The following is a 6,000-nucleotide window of genomic DNA, read 5'->3' as shown; positions in this document are numbered from 1 at the left end:
TTGATTAGCTTGCTGTCTTTTATGCAGAATGTGTGAATTGACCAAAAGATTGTATGCTAAATGTGTAAATAGGCTGGCTTTGATTTTTGTTTTCTTTTGTTCACTGTCATATTTGTCCACTAATCAACTTTTCTGTTAAATTATGGTCATAGACAGAATGCATTAATTTTGGACAACCTCTGCCTGGATAATATACATCTTTTCTCATTTCTACATAGCTATCTATTAAATACAGAACTTTCAATTTGTACTTAGAATGCAAGTAATTATATTTTCCAAGTTCACTTGTGGCAGGTAGTTAAAAGACCAGTAATACATTTGTTTTAAAAAAAGAATTCAATATCAGTGATCACCATTAACTTTGCTTAGTCATCATGCTTTATTTACTGTACCAAATAATAACTTTTTTTCTTTCTTTCCCAGATGGGCCCCTTTACAATTATACTGGATATAGTAGTGTATATCTAGATATTTTTATGTTAACTCCATTGTAAATTGAAAAACATTCTAACATTCTTAACCTGGGCTAAAGTAATAATAATCCTAAAATAAAAGTTATTCCAAAAAGCTATTCCAAAGACACAGTAGTAATGGGGAAATGAAGCAAATTGACGCTATTGGTCATCTCGTCACCATGAAGGAGTGGCCGTCATGGATGTTCCAGAAATGCATGCTTGTCAAAATACACAAGAATGCTGGGATTTCTAAGCCCTGAAGGAAACTCTCTTCTTTTACGTCTCAGTCATGGAAGAGTTAATTCTGTTTCCTACAAGGGTATATTCTGTAACTTAGGTCTGGAAGGCAGCATAGGCAACCTAGACTTGAAGTAACACTTCTGTTGTCAAGGGTTACTGTTGGGGGAAGGGAAAGGGCTGTAAGGGAAGGAGTTATGGAAATGAAGAGAGATTGTGGCACACACTACATAAACTCAGATATTGTATTTGGAGGAAGATCTCAATTCTGCTGTATTTTTGTATCTTGCCTTTTCTTTTATTTAGTTTACACCTGGTTGGTGAATTTATGAGTTGGTTACTACTGACCTTTTTCAGTACATCACTTTCTAATATTATTGAGCTCTAAATTAGAGATATAATTTTGTAATTAAATTTACATTACTCTTTACATCTAAAATAAAATAAGGTTACGTTATTTCCTAAGTTGTAACATCAGCAAATATCTTAATGGAACTTGGTGGAGTCTGCATCAGTCCAGTGTTCATGAGAATTTCTCTTCCTTTCTATAAAATGAAAGGTCAGGAAAATGCATCCTTAATGGCTTTAAATTCATATCTATTAAGATCCCACTATTATTCTAATTTTAAGATCGCTATCTTTAATGATGACGTACTGAAATGCTTTTGCACAATGTTACAATATTCTAATTTGCCCTTAACCACAGACCTGCCTCACTTTAAATCTCAGTGCCAATTTGCATTACTAATGGGTTTGCAGAGGGAGAAACTGTAAATAGACAATGTGGCAATTAATAGTAAATGTTTGACATACTGTGACATTACCAGTATCTTTAAGTTGATTTACATTTTCCTGTCAAAATTAAAAAAAATAAAATACTTCCTAGTTTCCTATTTTGCAAAATAAAATTCAGTCCCATGACATTGTCATTGATGGCATCTTTCCCCCCCAGTGGCATTTAAAAACATATCCCTTCTTTTATAATCGGTACACCCATATTTTAGCTTCTAGCATTTTAACCTGTGCATTTATTTTATTTGGAATCATCCTGCATTTTCAATAGTAAAAGTAGACGCTATTTTATTTGAGTGACGTGCAGGAGCATCTAAATATTTCCTGGATTGAGATCAGAATAATGCGTAAAAGAGGGTCTTCCTGCCAAAAGTACGCGTGAATTTTTCACAGGAATAAAAAAAAAAGGTTCTTTGGAAAGCCTTTGTATTCTCAAAGCCACTCCATACAGACCATTAACAGCAAATATGAAATGATAGATCGCCTGACAGAAGTTTAAATGTGAGGGTTTCTCCCTCGGTTAAACATCGCAGCAGACATTACAGTACTAGCGGTAACGAATGGATTAAATCCGCTTTCCCCTCCGAGCCTCCAAAGCTGCGTGCCTACTACTGTCGCTGTGTACTTTCGGGCTGAGCAGTAGGACCCAGGGGCCTCCGCTGCCACCAATAGTAGCGCGCACTCGGACCTATTTGCATGCAATGCCGTCTGCTCTGCGCATTAATAGTAATACAGATAACGGGTTTGAAAGAATTCTCTACTGAAGAAGGCTTGGATTTTTCCAGGGTGCCGATGAGAAGAAACGCGACTTCACTCTCTCCCTATTTGCCCAGCCTGACATTTCTAAGTCTCAGACCGCTTTTGCCTGCTTTAAACTCGGGAAGGTCTCCGTGCACAGCAAAGTTGGAGGGCTGCGCCTGCACCCCGAGCCCCTCGATTCCTGAGAACGGTCTCCTCGAAGGGTGAGTCTCCCCCGAATGAGTGTCACGGAAGTTAGAGCCTGCTTTGGAACGGTCGCAAGGGACACGCTTGTTTTTCTTTCTTTCTTCTTTTTCTCTTCTTTTTTTCCCTTTATTTTCTTTTTTCCCAGCGGTGGCTGTTGGAGTGCAGAACGGGCGCGGAAGGGACTCTGCGGTTTGTCAGGAACTGAGTCTGGTGCGGCGGGTATTTTCGGGGAGCATCCAAACCCCCAGGCTACCGCAGAAATCGCAGCCCTCTGCTCCAGCAGGATTCAACAAGTTTCCCTGCAGGGTGGCGACGTTTATTTCCTTGCCAGTTGCGCCGAGTGTCCGCTGTGGGTGGGCTGAGCCCGCCGCACAAAGAAGTTTGGGGATTTGGTGTGTGTGGCGTATAGGGCTGGGTTCATCTTTTTGGAGGAGGTTACATGGCGCAGTGGGCTTCGTGGGGTCACGCGGAGCGGTTTCTGAGGATGCGGCGAGCACCGGCGGCCGGCCAGGGTGTGTGCTGGGCAACTTTGCCGCGTGATCTCGGAGCCTGGGACCGCGCCGGGTTCGAGATGTGGACCGCGGAGCCGGAACCAGCAGTTCCGTGGCCGTTCGCGCCCTCGTCCCCCCAACTTTGACCGCGTTCTCCCAGGAGGACGAGGATGGAGCTCGGAAACCCTTCATTACTATAGATGAATTGGGGCAAACTCGGTCATGTGTGCGTAGTGGCAGTGAGGTTTTTCACGACCTGCGTTTCTACCGTGCAGCTTCTGGCTCGGGATTGTAGCGCTGATGTGGTGACAGGGCGGACTTGATCCAAGGGAAAGAAGGGAAGAGGGAGGAAGAGAGAGAAGATAGATGAATGGACAAGGTGTGCCCCATTTTTTTTCACACGCAAAATACACACGCGTGGTACGTGCTTGGAAGTGCTCCAGAGGGTAGCGTGTGACTGAAAAAACGGAATGCGCGGAGGTCCGGGCGCCTCCGCACTCCTGATGAAACGCCGTGACCTTTGGGGGGGGGTCTCTTCTTCCTCTTCCTTCCTGCCCCTCTGTCCTTCTCCGGTCTGGGGCTCGGGGCTGGCGCGCGTCCCAGCCCCGCAGCGCTGCGGGCACAATGGGGAGAGGTGGCAGAGCCCTGCGGGCGGGCGGAGCGGGGGCTCGGCGTGGCGTGGGGGTCCCACTGCCGCAACCCCGCTGCGCTCGGCGCGGGGCTGCAGCGCTGCGCTCGGCCGCGTGGGTCCGCGGTCCACGCGCTGGGAGACGCCGGAGGGCCTCGCGAAAGACGCGCACACCTGGCCGCAGGGGTCCCGGGGGATTTGTCTAGAAGCCACTGCGCTGCAGGCAGAGAAGTGGGACGGTCATTCCTCCCATTCCAGCCCCGGGTCCGAGCGGCCGCCGTTACCCGACAATCCCCAGGATGCATCCCTAACTCCCTAAAAGACCTGCGCCCCCAGGGGGGACGGCGGCGAAGGGGAAAGAAGGGGAATGCTAATAAGGCTGCAGGAGGAAGAAGGCAGCAAGTGCTGTGGGTCAGTTCTGGTAACCCGCCAGCGTTTCCCGGCTCTTTCTAGCAGGCTGGCTGCTGTAGCTGCGGCTTTGCAGTGTGCTCCCCGGTCGCTCTGCGGCACCGGCGGGGCAGGCTTCCTGACGCAGCGCCCACTGGAGACTCCTCGCAGAGATGAAGGAAGGGACGGCGGGGCAGGGGACTGCACTTCAGTGTCAGTTAACCCCGACCTTCGCACCTCCCACCTAGTCACGCTCTCACCAGGGGGTGTCCTGACCTTGCCAGCTCCTCTGGGTTATCAGTCCTGCTTCCTTTTAAGTGAGTTTCTCAGGCCCGTGTTTATTACCGAGGCCTGTTAAGGAATGGTTTCTGTATTTCCAAGTAGTGATGCACGATTGTTTCATTTGAAGGTGGATTACCAACCGTCACTGAGCCTTTGGGGGAAGGGATTTAGGAGCAGGATCATGCGGAATGGTCCACTTGGGGATGCTGGTTACTTAAAGGGGGACCTTTCAGAGGAAATTGACTCCTCTGAGCACAAGGAGAAGACAATGCCCTCGTATTATTTTCCCAGATTCCATTAGCCCCCTTCATGGTGGAAGCTAAGGTGTGATACTAAACAGAAAATATTTTTAGAGTTCACCCATATATTAGGACACCGGCTAGAAGCCTGGCAGCTAAGCTTCAGGTCCAAACTTCGACGATCCTCAGTCCTATTATTTGGAGAGACTCACTCTGCCTGCCCAAGACCTGCGTCTCTCCTACGTCTTGAGGAGGCACAGGTAGCTCCTTTGAAAGCATTCTGGAAGGCGTGCAGCATGTTGGTTTTATTAAAGGGGGGTTATTCAAGGGTCGATGGGTGTTCATCAAGCCCCTCCTTTTCCTCACCCAAAAGGGGGGAAAAACTCCAGCAGCAACCCAGAACAAATAAACATGCAATTGGTAAGAAGGCTTTCTTAGGAATGTCTTCCTCCCAATAAAAAGGGGAGGGTAAAGACGAGTATCTAAGGAGTGAGGGCATTCACCTCATACCGTTGCCATGGATTTTGGAGTTGTTCAACGTTTCTCCACGTATCTTCCAGCTCCTTGCCTCTTCCAATTTCGCCCTGGGTGGGGGGGGGAGGGCGGGGGGTGTGCAGAATTGAAACACAATGACACAGCTGCAGATCCCGGAAGGAGGCTTGCTCCAGCAAACAGCTGTTAATCACGTGTTTACTATATTTTCCCACTTGCTTCCTTTTACTTCCCTTCCCTTGCCATGTCTTTGAACCAGTGTTACCATCTTTTAGGCTGTATCCTGGGAGGGTTAGTGATGTCTACTAATAAGCACCGGACTGAGTGTAGTAGGAGGTCAGAGACTCAACAGCTGCTTAAGGAGTCTCATGGGTTTAAAGCTGACCTTCTGTTAGCCGATACTGCACAAAATAAAAATTATATATATCCTAATATCTCCCCAAAGAGAATTATGTTGGCCTATATAATGATCTTATTTTATGTTATAATAGAATCAGTTCAGATAAAAAAAAATCACATTGGTCAGAGATAAAAAGAAAGCTATGCACTTGTAAGATTTGGAAGCTAGTATTCTACTCAGCTGTGAAATCCCACATTTGGACATTCATCTATACCAGATATATTAGAAGCTATTTTTATTTCAGCAAGATCTACTATGTTACTTTCATTAAGAGGCTGGGCAACTTAAGACACAGCAAAGTTGTGATTATTAAAAGAAAAAAAAAGCATCAAAGAAAGCCTTTGGCAGCTTGATGAATGAGCAAGTGCAATGCGCCATTTGAAATGTAATTGAAGGTGAGCTTCCTTCCAATATGCTAGAGAATGAGTCCTCTTTCTCACCCAGAAAACTGTTCTCTCCCTCCCTCTCGCTCCTCTCTCTCTCTCTCACCTGTGAGTTCAGAAACAAAAACATAATAGCAAACAGTAGGCTACAGTTATGACCTGGTCTCATAACCATTTAGCTCTCTCTAAACTTGCTGTTGGGGTGAGCAATATTAGTGTTCATATATTTTTGTTTGCACCTACAACATATTGGTGCTAAATGGACCAGT

General features: G+C 46.2%; 1 protein-coding gene across 5 annotated transcripts in view; it reads left to right on the top strand.

Annotated features, from left to right (window-relative positions):
- Window positions 1–2,293: 2,293 nt before the first annotated feature.
- The window catches only part of ROBO1 (roundabout guidance receptor 1), a 1,145,453-nt gene continuing 1,141,746 nt past the window's right edge, over window positions 2,294–6,000 (top strand). For all 5 annotated transcript variants that reach the window (XM_066346778.1, XM_066346776.1, XM_066346775.1 and 2 more), the window contains exon 1: window positions 2,294–2,446. The gene's annotated coding sequence lies outside the window, so the exon portion shown is untranslated. The remainder of the gene's footprint in view (window positions 2,447–6,000) is intronic.

This window comes from Saccopteryx leptura, chromosome 8 (genome assembly GCF_036850995.1).
Source record: "Saccopteryx leptura isolate mSacLep1 chromosome 8, mSacLep1_pri_phased_curated, whole genome shotgun sequence".
Taxonomy (NCBI): Eukaryota; Metazoa; Chordata; class Mammalia; order Chiroptera; family Emballonuridae; genus Saccopteryx; species Saccopteryx leptura.
Note: the sequence above shows the minus strand (reverse complement) of the source record. Positions and strands in the feature narration are given on the sequence as shown.